Consider the following 24272-nt stretch of genomic DNA (forward strand, 5'->3'; position numbering starts at 1 on the left):
TGTATATTCTGTGAAACAATTCTTTCAAAATTATCAGGGAAATACGGACATTCCACGACAAAGAACACCCTAACATGTATGTGAACATTAAACCAAAACACCAAGACAGTATTCAAGAAAGACCCAGGGAGAAAGAAATAACAAAGGCGACAAAGCTAAAAATAAAATGGGACGAATCAACCACGGTGAGCAGTTAAATAAAAAAGGAAAAATAATGAAGTCCACACAGGAAAGGAAGGCCGGCCGTGACATAAATAAGGCAACAGGCTTTAGTAGTAACTCAAACCAAAGGACCTCAGTCCCCCAAGTAAATAGCAGACTTGTGGGCTGGATCAAAAAACAACACTCAATAGTCTGTTGCATTTAAAAAAATCATCTAATCCTAAAAGAATTCATGAATTAAAAGTCCTAAGTTAGAAAACAATAGCCCATGCACCAGGGCCAGCAGCAAAAACAGGGGTGAAAACTTTATTGTCAGATGAAGTATGCGTCAAGATAAAGCTGGTCAATGGGCAAAGAAGATCACCAACAACTGAAAATTTGTATGCGCTGAATATTGGAGCACCTAAATTCATAAAATAACCATTGCTGTAAATAAAACTCAAATAAACACCAATGCAAACATGATGGGTAATTACAAATGCTACTTTTACAAAAAGACAGTTCAATTAAGAAAAAATTCACTCCCCCAAACACATACACATGCACAAGAGATCAACTATACCTTCAAACCAATGAACTTAAGAGATATTTACAAATAGGTATCTACAAAGAGATATCTACATCCTACTACAACCAAAAAACCTTCTTCTCAAAAGCACACAGACTTTTTTCCAAAATAGATCACATACCAACCCATAAGGCCTAATGAAATAAGTATCGAAAAGCAAACACCAACAACAAAAAATAATAAAACAAATTCCCCCATGTATAGTATCAGATCACAGAAACTATAAATCCATCACAAAAGTAACCACAGAAATGTATAGACATGTGATGTAATGGTTTGTACCTGGATGTCTCCCCAAAGCCTCATGCGGTCATGGAGGCAGTCTTTTTGGAGTTTATGATCCATTCATAACTGGGACTGGGGGTGTCAGTGCTACACCCACACTAAGGCAGGCAGCCTGCATCCAATGTGAAGGAGGAAAAGAGTCTTGCCCTCCTTTTTTTTTTTTTTTTTTTTGCTATTGTTGCTTTTTCTGTCTTCCTGCACCATGAACTTTTGCCTCTCTAGCATCGCATCCAGCCTTGGAGACAGCTGATTAAGGACTGAAGCCTACACCAGCTATAAGCTAAGTAAACCTCTTCCCTTTAAACTTTGGTTTCAGGTATTTTGGTCTAACAATGAGAAACAAATGACTAAGATATAAGGGCATTAAATGATACACTCATGAGCACTCTGTGGATAACAGAAAAAAAGAAGAAATTTAACATTTCCTACATTATTCAGTTCTAGCACAACATGCCAGATCTTACAGGAAATAATGAAAGCAGGCACAAGTGGGGAAAAATGTCCTTGTTCACTGTGAAAAGCAGAGTTCAGATAAATAAAGTAATGATGCACTATAGATGTTGCAAAAAAGAAAAAATCCAAATCCAAATGTAATTTAAGGAAGAAGATAATAATCATAGTAGAAAGTCATGAATTTAAATTCCACACAAACTCAAAGAGTTTATTTGAAAAAGTAAACAAAATAAACAAATCCTATACCAAATTTACCAAAAAGAGAGAGAAGATTCATACTAATGCAATTAGAAATGAAAAAGGCAAAATCTCAACAGACACCACTAAAATCCAGAAGACCGTTAGTAACTATTGTAAAATATTTTAACAACAAACTGAAAATTCAGAAGAAAGGAACCAGTTATTAGACATATACAGTTTATCCAAACTGGACCAACGAGACCTAAAATCACTGACCGTCTAATAACAGGCAATAAAGTTTAGGTAATAAATAACCTACTATTTTAAATAAGAGAAGTCTAGGACTTGATGAACTTATCGCTAGATTTTATAAGACCTTCAGGGAAGCTACAACATCAATGTCCTGAAACTGTAATGAAATTGAAAGAAAAGGGGTAATGTGAGCTCATTCTTAGAAGCCAGCATCACTCTGAGTTGAAAACTAGCTGAGTACCTATCCAGAAAAGAAAATTATAAATCAGTCACTTTAGTGAATGTAGACTCAAAAATCACCAAGATACTGGCCAAAAGAATATAACAAATCATCAAAGGATTTGTACACTGCCAGCAGGTAAGTTTCATCCATCGTTCAGTGTATGCAAATCCATGAACTGATACACAGTATCAACAAGACGAAGTCAAAAAATCGTGATAGTACCAATAGATGCAGAAAAGGCTTTTGACAAAATTCAACATTCATTCACGATACTAACTCTGAAGAGAATAGACATAGGATGAGATAAACCAGTTTAATAAAAGCCATTTATGATAAAACAATATCCAACATCATAGTAAATGGGGAACCACTGAAAGCTTTCTCTCTAAAACCAGAAAAAGACAAGGACGGTACTGTCACCACTCTTTGTTGTTGCTGTTTTAATCTTCTAACACAGTGTTTCACTGTGCAGTTCATGCTGGCCTTGAGCTCACTTTTTAGACCATGCTGGACTGAAACATTCAGAAATTCTCCTGCCTCAGCCTTCTGAGTGCAGGGATCGCAGTAATGTGCCACCATACCTGGCCAGCTTTCACCACTCTTGTTCAGTATTGCCCTCAAAATTATTAGTCAGAGCCATCTGGCAAGAAAAAGAAATAAAAGTGTTACATACAGGAAATAAAAGAATTAAATTATCTTTATTTTCAGATGACATGATCTTTACAGAAAAACCCACAACACTCCATCAAAAGACCTTGACAATTAGTAACCAAGTTCAGTAATGTAGCAGGATACAAAATCAACAAAAAATATACCGTTCCTGTACATCAATAATAAGCTTACTGAGAAAGACATTGGGAGAAATACCATTCACAACAGCATCAAGAAGAATTAATCTAACCAAGGAAATTAAAGATCTCTACAATGAAAACTGTGAAACTCTGAAAATGAGATGGAGGAAAATACCAGAAAACAGAAAGTATCCTCCTTATGAATAGGCAGAACCAGTATTTTCAAAATGACCATATTCCCAAAACTTATACACATATTTAATAAAGTTCTCATGAAAATATCAACAATATTTCTCACAGAACGAGAAGAATCAATCCTAAAATTCATATGGAAGCAGAAGAGACTCCAAATAGTGAAAGCCATCCTGGGTAACAAGAACAAGGGAGAAAGCATTACCATTTCAGACTTCGGGTTATGTTACAAAGTCACGGTGACTAAAAAAGAAAACAGCATGGTACTGGCACAAAAACAGACATGTGCATCGATGAATCAGAATAGAGGACTCAGAAATAGTAACAGACACATTTAGCCACTAACTTCTGATAAATAGCAAAAACACACACTCAAAAAAGATAAGATAGTGTCCTTCCTAAATGGAGCTGGGGAATTAATCTACATACATGCAGAACATCAAATTAAGACCTGTATCTTTACCATGTAATAAACTAAAATCAAAATGATAACAAGATCTTAATATTAAAACAGAAAAAATTAGTCTGTCAGAGGTTAAAATAGGTAAAATTCTTGAAGACCCTGATACAGGAAGGACTTTCTGAGCAGAACTCTAGTTATAGAAGAAATAAGATCAACAAATGGAATTATAGCAAGTTAAAAACCTTCCGTACACGGAAGTATGTCACGCACAGAGTAAAGAGACAAATGGAAAAACTGAAAAACGTATCTTCTGCAAACTGCACCTCAGACAAAGGACTTATAACTAGAATATACAAATAATGAAAGAAGATTGGGCCTCCCGCCCAACAGAACTCATTAATAAAGGGGTAGCTGGAACGAAACGGCACTTCTCAGGAAGGACTACAAGTGGTCCATAAGTACATGGAAAATGTTCCCCATCACTGACCACTACAGAATTGGAATTTCAAACCAAACTAAGTTTTCATTTTTACTCCAGAAAGAAGAGCGATCTTCAGGAAATCAAATAATAACAAATATAGACAAAGCTGTAGGGGAAAAGCAACCTCTTACATTGTCAATGGGAATGTAAACTGGTATGCTTGCCATGTAAATTAGCATAAAGATTCCTCAAAAACTAAAATAGAAATTACATTTGATCTAGGCTTTCCCTCATCTTTTCAAGAGTTAAAGATACCATGTTACAGTGATGTACTCATACTCATGTTCATGGCGGTGCAATTTATAATTACTAAATCTTGGAAGCACCATATGTTCATCCAGAAATAAATGTATAAAGCAATTGTGTTATTTGTATACTGTGGAATACTACACTGCTATGAAGAAAGATAGGCTTGAGTCCTATGTAGAAAAACATGCATCGTGAGACTATAATACTAAGTGAAATAAATCAGACCCACCAGCTTAAATACTGTGTAGTTTGTCTAATATGAGAAAAACAAAGCATTAACAAATTAAAGAGCAAGATAAAAGCTAGGTAACAGGAAACAAGGACATAGTTATTCTTCAAAGGGAAAGGAGACCTGAGTGGAAGAAGAGAGAAAGAGGAGGAGAAATGGAGTCACAAAAAGAATTAAGATTTGTCGTGAACATGCACCAACTACCCATAATGAAAGTAGTCATTATATACTGCAAACATGACTAGTAAATAAACAAAAATTAAATAATTCTGCATATATGTTGCATTTACTACTGAAAATATCTATTTTCTAATTTTAGTGGTATCCACATCTTGTAGTATACAGTGGAAAAAGAAACTCTGGGGAATATGACCAACAATAAATATTCATTTACATTTACTAATTTTTGACAATTTTTGGTTCCTCAAGCAGGCTCAGGAAAATATTGTAAGGCTCATAATACTTTAGGCCTCTAAAAAAACAAAGGAAAAAGAAAGATTAGCTGGTTGTATCACTTGGAGATCACTTTGTTTTGTTTCTGTAAAACATCTACCAAGCAAAAGCAGTATTTGTTTTCTGCACTTCATTTTGAAAGTGTTACTTCTGTTATTTAGCAAGAAATCTTTATTTTGAGATAATTTTGAATTTAAACAAAAGTTGCAATGGTGATACTAACACTTCCACAGACAGCAGATTTTCTCCTAGGTCATTTCCCTTAAGGTTATCACTTCTATTGCAAATGGATAGTTTTCATTCCTAAGAAACCAACACTCGCTCTTTCCATCAATGCCTTCTTTACCAGGAGGCAGTGGAGGACAGCACATCACACTTCTTGTCATGACTCCTCGGTCTGCTTCGGTGCCTGAGTCTCTCAGTCTTCTTTGGTTTCTAAAGAGTGCTGGCTTTGTATATTTTAGAATATCCAAGAACATTGCTTCTAACTCTATTAAAAATTAGACTTCAAGAATATTACTACCTCTACACACATATATATGTATGTTTCAGATTTTCATGCAAATTGAAAAACATGAATCAAGTTCAGATTAAAGTACTCAACCAGTTTAGAACTGCGTTTAGGAAGATTTATTGGCAAAGTTAAATGTACTGGTAGCTGAGTGATTTGGAAGAAACTTGTAGGCAAAATAATTGGTAGTTCAGTGAAAGTATGGATAAGTTTAAACATTTTCATTCTCTGTTTTAAGTTGTTTCTATAATTGATATCTAAGATAGGAACTGTTGAACTTTCTTCCCAGTGATGCAGTTGTAGATGTTTCATTATCGTGTTGCCGAACGTGATGAACACAAATACAAAGGCATAACAAACACACATGAAAATGAAGACTGTATAATTTGAAATTGTATTGCTTGCAAAAAGTCTGAAATGTATGCCTTTTAAGAAAAGAGCTCCTATTTTCATAGAGAAGTGAAGGCAATACCTACTAAGACATATGTCTTTATTTACTCAAACATAAATCAAATGGTTCAGGAACTAATGCAAGTAAATCGGATTCCATTTGTATGTTTTTCCTGACACATAAATCTAGCTGCATGCAGAACGGCATGAATAATGCAGGAACTGAGCTCCCAGAGTGAATAATCTTTCATTGGAACCTGGAACTTATGGTTTGCCTTACAGAAATAGGCTTGGCACCACGAAGAAAGATGTAAGAAAACACGCAAGCAATCTACATATATCTATTTTTCTCCTATTGAATTTTTAATGTTCTAATGCCTATCAAAGTAGTGCCATTCCAATGGTATGTCAGTGATTGGTTCCCTAATGTAACACATTAAATTGCAACAAAAATAAATCCAAATCACTTATTATTATTACTGACTTATGGTGTGCACATCATTTACATAACACCAGTGAGATCAATATCATTGTTACCATGCTAATAGGAAGACAAGGGACAGGGAACTTTCTCAGCTATACAGCTAATCAAGAGAAAAGTCAAATACAGTCTGACTCACTAGGCATGAATACTGGTAAACACTCTATTATTTTGAACTCAAAATGGTTTTTAATAGTTATTCTAGTAAGGCAAAGTAATCTGATGGAGGAAAAAGAGAAGAAAAGAAAGTGAGTTAGCACAAAAGACTGAGTATAAGTAGGCCTAGCCATGAGCCCAGTCTTCCAACCTAAGTTAAACTAGACCATCAGATCACTGTCTCAGCAGCACAGAGCTCCATGAACACGTATTCAGATTCACTGATCACCTCTGTAACTGCACACTCCAAGTAAAAAATAGATTTTGAAATCATAATAGAAGGTATAAAGCCCTTCATTCATTTATTAAAAGTCTATCTACCACTTAACTTGGAGCTAGATAAATAGTCCCCCAGTGGATTCTTTTGGAGACTAACGTACATACCTAAAATTATAAATAGTTAAAAATGTGTATTATACTCAAATTACTGGAGACTCAATGATAAATAAGACCAAGTTTTGAGTTTACAGAATTTATATTTTGGCAAAGAAACTCAGACATCAAAAAGGATTCCATAGCATAAGATTAATTTTAGTTGTAATAAGGGCTAAAAATAAATTGCAAAGGGCAATAAATAAGGGTAAGAATATCATTCCTATTCTCAGGGGATTCCTGAAATAATAGATAACAATTATTTTGGTGAATGTATGGCAGTGTAGAAAATGAAAAGGTGCAGTTAAATGTTTCAGAAATACTGGGGAACCTGCTCTTTGTTAATTGTTTATTTTGTAAATTCCCTTTCTGTTGGCATGAAAAATCCAGCAAGAATGCATTAAAAGGCTCCAAACAATAGGATGATTGCAGAAAAGATAGATATCTGACTGTACTTCTGAGCTGAGCATTAATGGAAAGTATATTCTTGTCTTATTCATCCTTATTATTTTTTTTAACTTTTTATCGGTACCAGGGATCGAACTCACGACTGTCTGCTTGCAAGGCAGGTGCTTATGCCGCTGAGCTAAATCCCCAGCCCCCATCCTTATTTTTCTTTCAATTGATGTGACACCACGCACATAGCAGGTGCTCAGGACATGGAAGCAATTGACATGGAGTCCTTTTGGAAACATTTCCATACAATTAATGTTACAGGTAAAGGTCTGATAGTGATCAGAAGAAAAAATAAAATGCTAGCACAGTCTCCATGATCCACAAGTTAGCTTTAGAAATTTCTTGGAGGTCCATTCAGTCAGTAGGCCTGTCTTTTCTTCTGTGAAGTCCCCACTATTTGGTGCACTGTGGCCCATCTTCAAAACAGTCTCACATTACTACTTTCAGATTATGATTATTCACGTAAATTTAAAGATAGGAAAAATGTTCAATCTCAATTTTCTAAGTATTGAGAATCATACCTTTGAATTCTGAGCTTTCCCAAGGAACCAAGAGAACTTTGCCTGACTGGCTGAAAAAATAAAATTTCAATTAACATAATAATTTCATTCCTTAATTTTAATTATTCTATTTAATCAATTGATATAAAAGCATATGAGATCATGTTAGACATAGATTTACCACATTACTTGGAAATTCTATATCTAGATATATAGAAAAGGCTAATGAAATATGGGCCCAAATAAAAACTTATATTATTCACAAGAGCCTAAAAGTGAACACTGACAACCCATCAATTGATGTATAGATGCGTGCAGTATGATATTCCCAGCCAAATAAATATTTTTTCTTTTGTCTTTTTTTAGTTTATTTTGGACAGCAAAACAAACACTAAAAGATCAAAGTACTGATTAAAATCCAATTGAACACTGAAAATATTAGGAGTAGTGAAAGAAGCCAGTCACAAAAGAATACATTTGTTTGATTCAATGTATAGGATGTACAGGGTAGGTATGCAACACAGTGTCCTGAAAGTTTAGTGTTTCCCTTGGACTGCACAGGCTGGGTGTGTGGGTAAAGCAAGAGGGAGGAGACAGGGAGAAGATAACAAGTAGTGACCATAGATTTTGGTGAAGCTTTATGAATATACTGGGAATCATTAAAATGTGAACTTCATTATTTTTGACTGGCACAACATTTGTACATATTTATGAAATACTGGGCCTGGGGATTTAGCTGAGTGGTACAAGTGCCTCCTGACAAGCATGAGATTGTGAGTTTGATCTCTGCCACTTAGGAAAAAACACATTTATGAGAAACAATGATGTTTTAGATAATAATCAATGCAGGGTGACTAGCATATCCATTACTTTAAATTTTATCATTTATTTTTTATAAATATATTCAAGAACTTTCTTCTTTTTTGAACTATGTATAATGTATTATTGCTTATTAATTCACTCTAAGAGTTGAATTTTTTGAATGTTGTTGTCATGTGAATTACATCTCAATAGTCATTGAAAAAAGAGGTCAGTGGAAGTTATGTTTTGAGGGCAGTAATAGTGTTTGCTTCTTTGTTTCTCTGGTTTCTCAAGTTTGTTTAAATAGTGTATTCTCAGCAAAGAGTGTGGCAATGACTAACAATAGTTCAGGGTGCACAGGAGAAGCACTTCCGTGGAAATCACAAGGAATGGATGCTTCTTTCTCCTAAACTGGAATTTAGTACCTTAAGAACAAGGCATGTCAGAGCCTTCAGGTAAGCATCAACATCTAAGATCCTCAGGAGACTGCACCTTTTTTGGATTATTTGTACCACCATGACCTTGAGTCAAAAAGTGTCACCAAGTTATGTAGCTCCATGCTTATCTGGCACATCACTCTGTGATCCCCCTGATGCAGGAAGTTACCCAAAGGGGATCCCAGAATTGGAAAGGCAACATGTGCAGTGCGCAGGACAGAACCAAGCCTGCACTACACAACTGAGTCTAGAGGTCAGAGCATAGAGCTGCACAGAAGAGTGCAATGTCTAGGAGGAGGCAAGAGTCCGCAGTCACCAGTTGGTAGCCAGGAAATGTATACAGATTTAACTGATATAGCCTGACGCTACCAGATTATCTTCACTTCTGGAATTGTGCATCCTTAGATAAACCTAGACTAACTGGTTTTATAGGTAAAAATAGTATTGTATTACAAGGTTAAATGAAAATTTAAAATGATCCCTCAACATGGCATCTCTAAAACAAGCTTTGTTTCTTCAAAAATATTTAACAACTCACAATGCTGTCTTTGATGTCCTTTGTGAGGATCAATAAAAGTAAATATACATCTAATAAATTTAAAAGTGTTCAAGAAACACTGACCTGTCTGGGGGTTATATGAGTAGAAATGTACTGAGATGGCCTACCTCAATATTTCAAAATCTAAAAAAAATATTTCGACATCTACTCAGTTATTTGTAGAGACTAAAACTAATTCATACAGCAAGGGACTAAAATTCTTGTGCTAAAACAATCATAGAATGATGTCACATTAAAAGTGAATTTTCTTTATAGAGTTTAAAAGGTAATCAAAAGGTTATTTATTGAAGCTTTAGGAACATCTCATTTAATGTGAAGCCAATGTGTTCCAGGTCATATGCAGGCCAAGTTAGAATAGAGTCACAGAAAGTGAAAATGGAGTTGAAGATTAATTTAATTAGGATTTCTTAAGATAATATTTAATTTCGTGAAGGATTTGAAGGCTATAAGATTGTTTCCTCACATCACAAGCTATGGCAAGTGTGCACATTTTCAGATTCTTCCCAGGAATTTTTGACCAGTAGGTTTGTATGAAACTCACAACCTCCAAAAGCTAGAATTAATACCAGTTATATGAGTCTACAAAATAGGAAATTGATTTGATTAATAATGAAACATAAGGTGGCATTTCTGTAAGTATAGAGTCCAATGATGTTTGAAAGGTTCTGTGCTTCTCATCTTCTATGGCAATTGTGATTTGGTGCAGGACCCATTAGATAAGCAACTGATGCAAAAGATATACAAGAAAAGTAGTGTCTTGGTGTGTGGCTTGTGAGAACTCTGGGGCAGGAGAAAGACTCAGGAGAAAACCTTGTAAACAATGTCAGTCACAAGTACACATAAAAAACTATTGATCTATAAGTTTGAAATGTTGAAAAAGTGAAAACTAGGGATAATAGCTGGGGAATTTAAGTAGATTACTGCATAGGATTTTGAGAATTTTTTCCCTTTACATGTGTGTATTTATAAATGCACTGTTACATTTTTAAAGAGCACTGTCAGTTACAATCATATAATATTTCTGGAAAGAAATAGACTAGCATTTAAAGCTCAAGCATCTTTACAAAATTTCTAGGGCTCTTTTAGAATGTATTAATGTTCCATTTTTATAGGGAGTGAAACTGAGGCTTGGGTTAGCAATATGCTAGTTATATGACTATATTTGATAGAAAGAGAACTTAAACAGCAACCTCTCTCCAAGCCCATACTTCAGTCTTTCTCTGAATAAAAGACTACAGGTTGAAATTTCAAATATATAGTACTACTGACAAAAGAACAAAGAAGACCAAGGCCATGGCTGCACCATCAGTAATCACCACCAGAGTGATTACTGATAGTCTGTTTGACAGTTTCAAAGAGAATGCAGTGCAGCTGTCAGAAAGTCCACCTGAGATACTTTTGAAATTCTAAAGGTAAAAGATAATGAGGATACAAAAATGACATAAATAATAAGGTGAGATACATTGTATGACTTCAGGAACCATGTAAAAGATGAATCAAGAAATCTTGATTTCTTGATTATTTTTCTCTTATTGCTGAATGAAATACCTGCTGTCCAAAATTAAGGAAGGAAAGGTTTATTTAGCTCACAATTTGTAGAGGTTTCAGTTCATAATTAGCTGGCTCCAAGGCAGGGCAATGTGGCAGAACTCATGGTGGTGGAAAACAGAAAAGAAGCAAAAATGTGGAGAGACAGAAAGCAAGCCTCTCTCCCTCCCTTATATAGTATGCAGACCTCTACCCCAGGGCAGGTGTAGCACTCACACCCACCATCCCAGCTTGGACCATGAATCAATCACAGACTCCAGAAGTCCACACCCATGACTGTATGAGGCTTTAAGGGGACATCTAGACATAAACCACAGTATTCTACTCCTGGCCCCCCAAACGCTCATGCACATCCCTTTATGCAAAAGGCATTTTAGTCCATTTCTGAGAGTTACCAAAGTCCCAACAATATCAGTGTTTCTGAAAAGTCCAAGTCTCAAGTCTCCCCTGAGATCTTAAGCAAATTCAGAGTTGTGAGACCTTGTCAAAATGAAATGTTAAATACTGCCAACATTCTTTGGCACAAGATAAAAATTACCATTCCAAAATGTACAAACAGGGTTATGAAGGAATGGGACCAAAGCAAGTCAAACATCCAGTAGGATAAACATTAAATTCTGTAATTCCATGTAGAAATTTTGAAGGCAATCTGTGACAAAGGGCTTGAGTGACTCCACCTCTATGCCACTTCCAGTGGTTGTAGCTCCCATGGCTTTTCTCTTGGGCCCACACTGTTCCCTCTTTCAGGTTTCCTCAGATAATCCATGTTCCTGGATTCTCCAAACTTTTGGAGTCTCCAAGAACTATTGGCTTCACCTTCACAGCTTCATGCAGGGGCACACTGCCTAGCCTCCCAGGCCTTTTTCTGAAATATGAGATCTGGGTGGAAGTCTTTTTAATCTTAAAACTCTTGCATTCTGCATGTACCTAAAACCAGCACCATGCGGATGATGCCAAGGTCTGCTGCCAGCTGGAACAGTAGCTAGATTTTTCTTTCTTTTGGCTGTAGCAACTCAATGCCTGGATCACTGGGCACTCTGAGTCCAATTCTGAGGAACCAATTCTCTATGCCACTGCCATTCTGACACGCCATGGCGACTGTCATTTTAAAACATGGTGCTCTGTAGCCTTCTTCCTCAAAGCAAACTCTTTTACTTTTTTAGTTTTGAGGCTGCAAAGGGTAGGGACTTGCTGCTTCCTATGATGCCCTCAAGCCATCTTTTATATTTTCTGGCTTCGTCTCAGAAGTCAAGATCTTCTCAACTCTATCTTTGTAGTTAACAGCTTTACTGGAGCTTCTCTGCTTGCCAAACTCACAACACTTTTAATCATCCTGGTGGGCTGTTTGCTCCTGATTCTCAACATAAATCTGGCTAAAAGTCCCCAATAATAGCCATGCTACCACCTCAACATTTGACTGCCTTTAATTTTTTTCTGCCAGACTAAATAATCTACCACCCTTAATCTTTGTCTCAGGAAAAAGTCTCTGGACACAAGCAAAATGCAGAACAAACTTTTTGCCAAGCCATAATATAAATCATCTGGAGTCCAACAGTCAATAGAATCCTTTCGAGCAGAAACCTCCCAAGCCTGATGTGTCCTGGCAGGATTTCTATCTTCTGATCTTCTGAGCTCTGAATGGAATCTCCCAGACAAAACTGCCCAAGGGATTCCAGCAACAGTATTTAGATGACATCTCTGAACCTTTCCAGACTCTCCCCACAAGCCCTTTCCAAAGGCTCTTGATCCACATGGTCAGGTACAGCCACAGAAATGAACCCACTTCTCTGGTACCAAATTCTGTCCTAGTTAATTTTCATCTATTGCTAAGACAAAATACCCACCATCCAAACTTTAAGAGGGAAAGGATTAGTTAGTTCAAAGATTGTGGAGGTTTCAGCCTATGCTCACCTGGCTCCAAGACAGAGTGACACATAGCAGAAAACAACCATTCCTAGTGGCAGACAACAGCAAAACAGCAGGAGCAAAATGGGAGGTGCCCAAGAGAAAACCTGCTGTCCCTGGTACTGTATGTAGCCTACCAAACCTAGGGTGGGTGTAGAACTACAAAATCAATAAATCACAAACTCTAGATTGATCCACCTTGGAAAAGTACCCTCCCATGACTGTGTGATGCTATGGAGGGACATCCAGACACACACCTTAACATTCCACCCCAGCTCCTCAAAGACTCATGCATTCATGGGGGTGCTGCTTTTTGGGGATGGATGGACCCAGAGTTTGTGATTGATTCATAGTATAGTGATGGGACTGTAGGTGTGAGTGTTACCCCTACCCGAGCGTGGGTAGCCTACATACAGTATAAGGGACAGAAAGAGTTTTCTCTCATAATTCTTCCCTGTGCTCTTGTTTTGCTGTCACTGCCAGGAACTGTTGTCCTCTGTCATGTACCACGGTGCCTTGGAGCCATCACAGTATGGACTGAACTCTCCACAAACACTGAGCTAAATAAACCTTACCCTCTTTAATTTTGAGCATTGGGTATTTTGTCTCATCAATGAGAGCAAAGTAATCAAGACATTTGATAAGTGTTTGAATTTAAATGACAAAAAAAGGCTAAGCAAGAGACACAATTGTTATGCTTCTATCATTTATTGGCTTTGAAAACAAAGCTGCCATCAGCTGAGATAAAGAATATAAAATAAAGGAAAACCAAGAATGAAGGCAAGAAAAGATCCTTCCCACTATATCATGACCCTTGGTTGTTCTCTTGCATATGTTACTCCATTTTCTCTTTTCCTTTGTATTTCTTCAAAGTTTGGAATGTGCACGGGGAATACTAAGCAAGTAGTGAAATTTCCAATGTATGAGTATGGATATCAGGGAAGATAAAGAACTGAACATAAGAAGTAGGAGCAGGTATAAAGGTCACATGTAGAAGGAAACAGCAATCACAGCATGATCGGTGCCCGCTGAGAAAAACTGAGGCTGAATGCACAACAGGAGAAGGGAAGCCCTGCAGCAGTTCAGAAGAGAAAGCCGTGATGTATACTGAGGTACCCGTGAATGCAAATGTGTCGCAAGCCTTGTGTACGACTATGGGACAAGCAAATAACAGAGTCCAAATCTTGCTTCTAGCTCAAATTGTTTTCCTACTTATGTCTTCTTTGTCCTATTCTTGGGAAAGCTAAACTTTAACTTAAGGAATTTTAGGAATTTCAGCTATGGCTACTAGTTTAATCTTATGCATCAACTACCTCTGGATAATTTAGTAGTTTTTTTTTTTCCTCTGTAATAAATTACGCTGTAATTTAGTCATTTATGAGCATAATTATTTACCAATCTTTATAAGCATGTGAGTAATTGGGGAGTTTCTCAAGTACAGGCTACTTTGACTGTGATTGGAGGGTCTAGAAGGCCTTGCTGGCATTTGATTGACTTAGAGCCTGCTAAGGTGACAGGGCCACGTGACTAACCATCAGCTTTCAGCTGGTCAGCAAAACTTGTAGCATGATAGTGGTCATGGAGTTCCTGGGCTCCAAGGTGTAAGCACTTTCCAAGTCTCCGCTTTTATCAATGCTATAATCCTATTGGATAAAATGCAGAGTCAATGTGGGAGCGGCCTGTCCAATCTGAGAGCTATAGGGAAGATCACTCTTTCAACCCCTTTGCAATTAATCAGACACAGGATTTCAGATAGGCAATCAATGCAGGTTTAAAATCTCATAATTTATACATTTTTGTACTTTGGTGTGAGACCATATATTATGTACTTCAGTGTAAGGCCATGGAAGTTCTCAAATATATACAATGCTCTCAAACCTTGGTGAAAACCAAGGTATTTATTGATTATTTTGTTCTTAAGTTTAACAAATAGCATACTTCACAAATGTAAAATACTAGAGATTGTAAGTTTGAAGCCTTTTGTAACCGGAAAATAGCTGTTTTTCTCTTCTATTTTTTGAGAAAGAGAATAAATAGTCTAAAAACTTTTATGAAGAAAAGTTTTGGGCATCTCAAATTCATAGCAAGTTTAGGCTATGTGCAATCAGTTTCTGTAGTTTTCAAAAATGCCTAAGCAAAAGTTATAGTTAATTAATGTAAAGAATAACAATTCTTCCTGAATCATTTAATTTAGGATTCCTGGGCTGGGACAGCAGAACAAAATGTCTCCAGTATGAAACTCTCCTATATTTTATTTTACTTACAAGTGGTGAAATATGTCTTGAAAACAAATATCCTTTGAAGAAATCTGATGAAACAAACAGTATTCTGTTTCAGATATATGGAATAAATCTTGTAAAATTTAAGACATTTCCTGAACAAAAAGAGTATAGAAAATGCCAAAGATGTTTTTCTAGGCATTTCCTTCAAGAGCAGAATTTCAAAGACTGGAAAGGTTTTTGTTTGGTTTTGTTTTACTTTTGAAACTACTAAACATTATTTATTGTACGTAATTTTCCATAGAGTAATTTAAGGTGTCTTCAGAATGTTTTATGGGAAAATAGGTGGCTGCCTTTACAGACAGACCACATGCTAATGCAAATACTTAAATACACACATGTGTGTACACCCTCACACGTGATCTGGTCTAAGAATAACTGCATTAATTACAGGATCTCAGTTACTCATCTCATTGACACAAAATACCTGACACCCAAAATTAAAGGAGGAAAGGTTTACTTTAGACCACAGTCAGCTAGTTCCAAAGCAGGGTTGTAAGGCAGAGGGGCTTCACAGAAGAGAAACAGGCCATGGTATGACAGGGCAAACAGAAGACAGAAATCAGCAATAGCAATAGCCAGCCTGGCTTCCCTTTCACCCTTTATGTTCCACCAAGACTTCATCCCTGTGGATTGCTGCCACCCACACCCAAGAAGGGGTTTGCACTACCCATACCCTTAATCCTAGAAACACACTCTTAATTCCAATTTGATACACTCAATCCAGATCTGAACATCCCCATGCTTAATCCAGACCCACACTCCCCACCGATGACCAAAGGAAGTTTTGAAGGGTCATCTAGATGCAAGCCATACATATAGAGAACTCTTATATTTTAGAAACATCTTGAACCTCCAAGTTTATGCGGAGTATTAAGAATTTTGAGTGTTCAGAGTAGATGAGCAAAATGTGTCTTAAAGAAGAACAAGTCTCTTAAAACATAGATGACAATGATTAGCAGGACAGTAATTACTTGCAATATGATTTTTACTAGTTTTGATTGGATAATTGAGTCTGAACTCTCTTGTGCTTCTGCAGCACACACTTGGGTTCAAGTACCTGAGTCCAAATGCTGGTTAAAAAAAAATAAATGCTGGTCCTATCACTCCCATTATAGAGTGTTAGTCAAGTCTGTTAATAGGTTCAAGAGGAATTTTTTTTTTTTCCTTTGGTACTGGGAATCGAACTCATGACCTCACACTTGCCAGGTTCCTACCTGGCAAGGAGCTGCTCCACTGAACAACACTCCTGGTCTTATTAATAGATATGAACTTCTCTGTCATCATCTATGCAAAAAGGATAGCTAATCAATAATTACTTCTAGTTATTTTCCAAATGGCCATTTACATAGCATAACTAACTTATCTTGGCAGTAATTTTTATGCATGTACATTTTCTTGTGTACAGAGTAGGTATCCAAGTAAGACTACTGCAAATAGCAGCACTGTAAAAATCCAGTGAGGGCTATACACGTAGCTTAGTGATAGAGTCTCTGTCTAACACTAAGTCTCATAGTTGGATTCCAAGCAAGACAAAATATTTTTTAGGTAAAACGTGATTTACCATCATTTGTTTCTGGTAAAACCTGCACTTACTCTATAGAGTGTTAGATCTATCAACTGTTAGTGTTATCTAGTCATTGTAATCAAGAGTTTTAACCAATGGATATGTGAATTAAATGTTTTGTTGCAGGCAATCATAAAAGTCAGTAGTTTATGAGGGATCCAGATATACATAGTCGGGGCTGGCGATACAGCTCAGTGACACAGTGCCTGCCTGGCAAGTGTGAGGTCATGAGTTCGATTCCCAGTGCTGAAAAAACAAAGATATGCACAGTCACTGGTGTCCCTTATACTGCATTGTGCCATTTACTCTCTCCACAGAGTTACCAATGTCTTATTGTTAGTCTTTCCATGCCACCCTTGCCGCAATTAATTCAGCTGTCAGGGTTATAGAGCACAGGCAGAATTGTTTCTGTTTTTTTAAAACTTGAATCAGATTTTGTCAATTTCTTTTCAAGAAGTTAACATTCTTTAATATACTCACATTGTTCTTACACTAAGGAAAAACAATCAATAAATCACCAGATTCCTGTGTGATCTCATCCATACTAAACTATTTTCTACTACTCTGCAGTGCGGCTATACTCCTCAACTCTAGAAATAGATTCTTGACTCAGATAACAGTTTTTTTGATTACTAACCATGAGGGAATCTCTGGGAAATTTATCAGTCAGCCTGAATCTAAGTGTCCTCCTCTATAAAGTCAGTTTAGTATTTACTTCACAGGATTCTGTGGAGACTAAATGAAATATTCCATTTACAGTGCCGAGACCAAGTGCTCATGGGTGGGGACTGTAGCAGCCTTCACTGCACGCATCCTCACCCTGTGCTGGGCAGCCCCACTGGTCACCATCCAGCCTCACCCACGCCTATGACCTGCAGGCTTAGCAGCTGAAGGTGTGCTCGTCTCCCTTTTCTTTCAAGCTCCCATTTAATTAGGAGCATACAGCCCAGATCTCTTACCATAAACACTTGTGGTCCCCATCCAGGCCACTGTATTCAATCTCACCAGAGTAGTAAGTTTTTATTCATTTGTGTCATTTGAGTAATCATTTGAATAATATCTCATTCCCCCAAGAGATTGTAAGTTCCTACAAAGCAGAGATTGAATTTGGTTATATTTGTATATAACCAATGTCCAGCTCCATGTTTAAAAAATTCCCTTGATGAATAAAATAAATGAATTATTTGAAATGAGACTAATACACCAATAAGTGAATGTGTGGACTTTAGCTTAGCAAGTTTCAATGAGCACAAGCAGACTGAAAAGAAATTCAAGTTATACTTGCATGTCTTCTGTAGCACTTTACATGATGATGAGGATATTCTACTCTTAGATGTGCTGGAAATGTGCCTTGAGTATATTAACTCATCATTCTAAATTATATAATACCTAAAATACATTTCTAATGTCCTCATTATATATTTATATCACAATTAAGTGAAACCCATTGTCAAATATTGATGGAATGATTTTATGTATTTTTGAGTTATTTTAAACATTCTGAATTTTTTAGAATTGTTGATTTCTGGACTACACAATAGTACACATGCATTCAGGTTACAGAGCAAAATATGACAAATAATACTGTGGATAGACTCTGTAAACTGTTGATACATGTCTTGTGTCACTGTACATGCTGCACTTTTACTTCTGTGATGATTAATCAATATTTTATCAATAGTTTTCCAGTCAATTCATTTAAAGAGGCCCAAAACAATAAAATATCTTATTATACTACCGTCAATATTTCAGAAGCTTTGTAGACACAGTTCTACCGCCAAAAGATTGCTTGATCTCAAAGGAATTTTACTGTGTTGGTAGCACATTTCCTTTGTTTAAAAGCTTCACTAATCCCCGATAGTCAGTACTGAAAAACTAGAAGGTTGGACTTGCATTGCAAACTGTTGTCTCATTTAACCTAAAACAGCATAAAACAATTCTTGTGGTTCAGGTATTCCTCTATGTAAGAAATGCAGTCTGAGACAGATAATCAATTAATGTCACAGCAGATTTGCAACTAGGGAAAATTTTTAATATGACACAGATTTTCTCTTATTGCCTCAGCTGTGGGGAGATTTAGGTGAATAACAAAAAGGAAGAAATGAAGCAAAAGACAAATACATAAATTGAGTAAAATATAACTAACTTACTAGAATTTCTACTATCTCTACCCAGTTTTTTAACTCCATAAAGAAATACGTATCTTGGTTAGGAAATAACTTCACAAAAATGAGATGTTTACTAATCCATTCAAGGAAAATTTGACAAACTAATTCTTCAGTCTTCAGGTAGCACTCACTTAATAATACATTTTCAATATTTGGTCTGTCTTCTTGGTATGTGTTATCTATTCTTTGGAAATTGCAAGTTGAATATACGATAGAAATATATGAGATACATATCTTGGATAGATACACATATCCGTATAATAATAAGTGTATTTGTGTAATACGAGTCAACAGTTTCATTAAGAAATAAGAACTGGCCATGGTATCATCTGCACGGATATGCACCTGTCATATATAAACAGCATCCTCTGCCACTGTTCAGGTTTTAGTCTAAGAGGGCCCCTCACTGTGTGCTAATATCCTGTGGCATAGGCCATATTAAAAGAAAGATTCACTTTGATGCTTCTGCAAAAACAAAACAAAACACCCAACCAAACAAAAGCAAAACAACAAAAAACACACCTCTAAAAGTGCTGGAACTCAAATTTTGTCCTAAATTTCTATACATCATATTATTGTAATTGTATTACCTGAAGATAACATAGCACACATAGAACTAAAGATTGTACCTGAAAATTACTTTTCTGAGGCAAAAGATTAATTTTGGAAGTCTGAATTGATTATAACTGATCAGCAATTTTACTTGAGTATTTTTCATGTACAATAAGAATTCACTTTGTCATTAGGACAATTGAGATGCAAGATGTTTGCAGATTTTTCACTGTGTTCCAGCATTTTGCTACCTAGTTCTATTAATAAGTCCAGCCAGATGATTCATAATGTGGGGTTGCCATGTGCCTGCATGAAACCAGACCCGCGATTCATATAGTACCCTCTTCTGCTTTGTTCTTGTGACAACCAAAAAACTATCTTCAACTTTTATACCCCCTGAAAATTTAAAAATTCTTTAATAGTGAACTAGTACTATACTTATTGTCTTTCCTGTGCCAATTTCAAGGAGATAACAAATATTTTAGCTCAATTTTTAAAAGCTGATTTAGAATTACAATGACAACTGTTGAATTTTTGATAATAGGAAAAGTAATTAGGCATATGTCACCAGCTAGTATTCGATGTGCAAGATCCTCTTTCTCTCACCGAGACTCATGGCCTCCCAATTATACTTCCAGCAATACTAGACGGGGGCTGGATATTTTGGGCATGTGAAGGAATCTGCTTTGCTGTGCTGCTTTTCATTCAGTCAATTTTAGATTAAATTGTTACCTGTGTACTGCCTAGTAGTGTCCCAAGTCTCTCTTCGCAGTGTGACAAAGTCTCGTAGTCACTTTCTCAACACTGAGACAAAGTTTACAAGCCATACAGCTTCAAGGAGGAGAGGTTTCTTTTGGCTCAAGTTTCAGTCCATGTTCAGCTGACTTGAAGGCAGAGACAGGGTGGCAAAGGGAGGTGGCAGAGTAAAATGTGCTTAACCCATGGCAACCAGGTTGTGCAGAGAGAAGGAGGGAGCCCGAGTGAAATACACTCTTCCTGGTCACTCAGGCAGTGACCCACTTCTAGGCAGGACCCAGCCCCCTGGCACAAATCAGCTCTGAATGCATCAGTAGATTGGTCTACGAGGGGTATAGCTTCCTAGGGATCCAAGGAGCTTCACCCCTGAGGCTTCTGGAAGATGGTATGTAAACCATAACACACACCATTTGGACTAGACTAGATTATTCCAAGCCTGCATGAGTTTAAAACACACATATGAAAATTATTATTCTGTGAGGCATATTTATCTCTGATAAATATGCAGTTATATTTCATGCATAAATAAATACATGAATAACTCATGACATAATTTATGGAGAAGAAGAGATAATAGAACAAGAATAAGTTTTCGAAAAACTTATAAAGAAACCTTAATAATCTCATTGATGGGAGACTCAGTTGTACCACCAAACTGACCAAAATCTGTTGTTAAATTTGAAAATATTGAACAGTGTAAAATTGGGTCAGTTAGGGATTATATTGTTCGAAAGCTATAAGGATATTTTAAATGGTTATAAATACTTACTGGCTCACAAATTAAAGCTTTATAATTTAAAACTTGCAAAAATGATTTGACCTAATTTATAAAAAACATTGAACAGATATAGCTCAGCAACATAAGTTCCTGCCTGGCGAGCACAAAGTCCTGAGTTTGATTCTCAGGACCAAAAAAAAAAAAAAAAAAAATTGAAGACAGCAAGTATAAAAAGTATACCATATATACTTTTTTTTTAAGTATAGATAGGAAAAATAAGAGATACACATGACATTTATTTATTTTAAATCTTCATTTTCCCTTTTTCGATAATATTAATGCTATTCCCAATAGAGTGGTGTCAGAGAAAATATTTGCTTAACCTAATGTACTACATTCACTAGATGTGAAACAAATCTAAACTAGTTTCATTCAGATAATTTCAAAGAGCTATCTGTAATTAGAATTCCCTAACTGAATTAGGCCTTCATTTCCCAGCCTCCCAATGCAGATTTTTGAAATCTGCATTGCTAAAGTCACACAAGAATTTTAAGAGAAACCTTTTCTTCCATGATAATCCTAGTCCTTACTCTATTTGATGGTTTATCTTGCAGATTTGCTTTTGAGAAACTACAATGAAAGGCATGGTTTTGAAGATAAAGAGGAAAACTCAGGGAAATTCACAAACCAGAAAACTGAGTCTTGTTTATAATCAATTCTCAGTGGCTTGGAATGTACTGTAGACAGCTCCGCAGTTTATTCTTTCTAGAATCTGATTTTCCCATAAATGTATAAAATAATCTACCCAACAGCATAAAATGTTTACTTTGGAAACAATGAAAGGTTAAAAAGGAGATACCTTATGCTTATTTATTCATTATTATTGACACATTATTCATTCTTATTACCTGACACTTTATTCATTATCCAAAGATTTAGCAGAGAGTCTAAGTCATAAATTATCACTTTCTTATAATTTCTCCACTATTAAAGGAGGCTTAGAGTGAATAGTGAGTATAAATTCGCTCTTATTTTTTTGGCTTTGATGTGATGGCATCTGTATAAGCCAGCGATGTGTTTGTTGGTTCTGAACACAAAACAAAGCATTGACTTGTTTAAGATTCTTTTGTGATTATCCAACCAGTGCCATTTAGAAATGTGCTTGGCGCTGAAGAAAAGAAAAAAGTAATTGAATATAAAAGATGAGTTTGGAGCCAAACATCAAGAATAAATATAAAGAAGTCATTTGAAGGCTGTACGTAAACCTGTAAACTTTGTACATGTGCACAGACATATATTCATTTTGTTTAAATAAAATAATAAACAGATGTTGGTAAAATATTCTTGATTTGAAGTTGGCATCTGAGGGAAAGATAAAAGAAGAAAGTGCAACAAAAGAATATTAAGAATTGTACCATGCAATCTTGAGTTTAAAACGGTGCTGGTTAGAAGGACCATTGTGCAGCCTTTTCTAATTTCCCTCCAAATGCTTAGGGAAACAGTCAGACCAACAAAACAAAGATAAATAAGAAAAATGCATATGAATTAGAATTAAGACTGACAGTGAGAGTAGTATAATGATCTAAGATGGTTTTCCACAAAATTCAAAACAAGTCTAATAAAACAGAACAAATCATCAATCTTGAAAGATGAGGAGAACTTTTTCTTCTACAGTACTTCTTCAATTCACAAATAAATAAGTACAGACTATTTCTACAGAGTTTTATGTAAGGATGCTATTATAGCTAAAGAGGTTTTCACTTCAAACCAAACAAAATGCTATCGAGAAGATTTTTTTTATTAAAATACTTATCAATGTTTCTAATAGAAATGCAAAATTTTTCCATGTTCTTTTACAATAGAGGAGCTATGTAAATCATCCTATTAACTGATCCCAGTATTTGCTGAGGGCCTGTAGAAACACAGGTATGAATATCCACAGAAAGCCTTACCGTTCTGCCACCTCCAGTGCTGTTCTTTTAGGAGGTAAGATTAGCTTCAACAGAGACCATAGGCTCATAGTTTAAAACTTACATTATTTTGGGATTGCAAATAGCAGAAATCTGGGAGAAACTACCACGTTAGAATCATAATCCTCATTAACTAGGTGTTTTTTTCCTTTCAAATCATCAAAGAATACTGGAAGCAAAGACGTATGACAAAACTAAGTAACAGGGAAACAGAGGGCACAGGCTACTTTCATACTAGGAACCACATTTTCCTCTTAGCTTGTGCAGCATAAAGAGAAGCAGGCGTGGCATGATCAGAAAAGATTTGAAGACACAAAAAGTCATCTGAAACTTAAAGAACCTGTGGGCTGAAGTGATAGACTGGAATCTAAAAGCACTTCAAAAGCAAAAATAAACATCTCACCTGACATTTTCCTTGCCTGAGGATTTTCTAAGTAGGCATCAAAAGCAAGAAAGCAGAGCAACACCACCTTCCATAGTGTCCCACCTCCTGCCCTGCTGGAGGAGAATACCAGAGGAAAAGGTGATGCGCTCAGCTGAGGTCACTAGATGAGAGCGTTCACCTGGGAAGAAAGACAAGCAGATGCCTCTAACTGCAATTTAAAATGGGAACCATTGGATGATAAAAAATAATCATGTTTTCTATTTTATTTTATACTGCTCATTTATTCAAAATATTTAATATAAGCAAACAGAAATTAAAACATATGCAAAAGAAACAGAACAAAGTGTCCAAAAAATGTGGAAAAAATACATAAGTAAACAACAAATAAAGGCACGCACTACAATGACCTAGATGCTAGGACTTCAAATTAAGAATGAAGAGGAAAATAATTGACAGAATGTTAAAAGGCCTAAAAGGTCATCAGGTTGAAATTAAAGAACAGGAAATACAACCAGAAATTAATCTTTACTGGATCATCTTATTTTATTTTTATATTTCTTAGTACTGGGGATCGAACTCATGATCTCATGCTTATCAGGCAGGCACTTACCGCAGAGCTAAATCTTCAGTTATTGGATAATTTTAAATGGCAGATAAAGAGAGTTCAACAGTTATTATTCACATTAACTCCTATAGAGGAAAAGAGAGCATTAGACATTTTAGGACCATGTCATATAAGTTAAAGTATGGAATGAGTGTCCTCAAAGTATCAGACCAAAGGGCAGAGGAAATAATTAAAGACACACTTATTAAATTCTTTCCATGTGTATATATCTATCA

This window comes from Cavia porcellus, unplaced genomic scaffold (genome assembly GCF_034190915.1).
Source record: "Cavia porcellus strain 051 isolate PalLab524CR breed Dunkin Hartley unplaced genomic scaffold, mCavPor4.1 scaffold_12, whole genome shotgun sequence".
Lineage (NCBI taxonomy): Eukaryota > Metazoa > Chordata > Mammalia > Rodentia > Caviidae > Cavia > Cavia porcellus.